This window comes from Arachis ipaensis, chromosome B06, assembly GCF_000816755.2.
Source record: "Arachis ipaensis cultivar K30076 chromosome B06, Araip1.1, whole genome shotgun sequence".
Classification (NCBI taxonomy): Eukaryota; Viridiplantae; Streptophyta; class Magnoliopsida; order Fabales; family Fabaceae; genus Arachis; species Arachis ipaensis.
Genome location: NC_029790.2, coordinates 60,862,540 through 60,863,283, shown reverse-complemented (window position 1 = coordinate 60,863,283; position 744 = coordinate 60,862,540).

The following is a 744-nucleotide window of genomic DNA, read 5'->3' as shown; positions in this document are numbered from 1 at the left end:
AATCACACAACCACCAAGACTTGGATTCAAAGAAGTGAAGGCAATTAACAAAAGCACCAAGAAGAGGATTGTGACCAAACTACCAAGGACAACATTCAAGAGGAGGTCAACCACAAGCAATCCAACCCCTGGACCAATAGCAAGCAAGCTCAATCAAGCCATGTACAATAGAAAGCTTGCTGAGAGGAAACCAAGACAGGGGGCAATAGCTGAATCTTCTCCTCTCTTGAAGTCATTCCTCTTAACAAACTGGAAGAAGAGGAAGAAAGTGAACAACATGTCAATCGTAGGTATAATTTCTCTTCTCTACTTTGTTTTCGTTCTTTGTTTTGTTTAAATTCAATAAATTGGCATATGGTTACATTCTAAGTTTGGTGTTGCCTTGCAACAAATTGTTTTCAATATTTTTGGATGATTGCATCAAATCAAAAATGAAAGTGACACACCAAGACTCTAAGTTTGGTGTGCCACCTATTTTTCTATGCAAATCATTCAGCAACACCACTTGTCTGCATAACCATAATGTCTTTGCAGTGTTAATTTTCTTTTGGTTTGATATTTTGTTATTTGTTATTCTTTAGTTAATTCTTTATTTTTAATGCTTCCATTTTAGTTTGCTTATTTGCTGTGTTTATTAATACATCACCAAGAGAGCTTTATTAATGACAGATTCTTGGCTTAGTGATTGTATTTAACATATAAATAGTTCTCTTTGTTTAGTTTTAGTTCAAATAAATTGACATA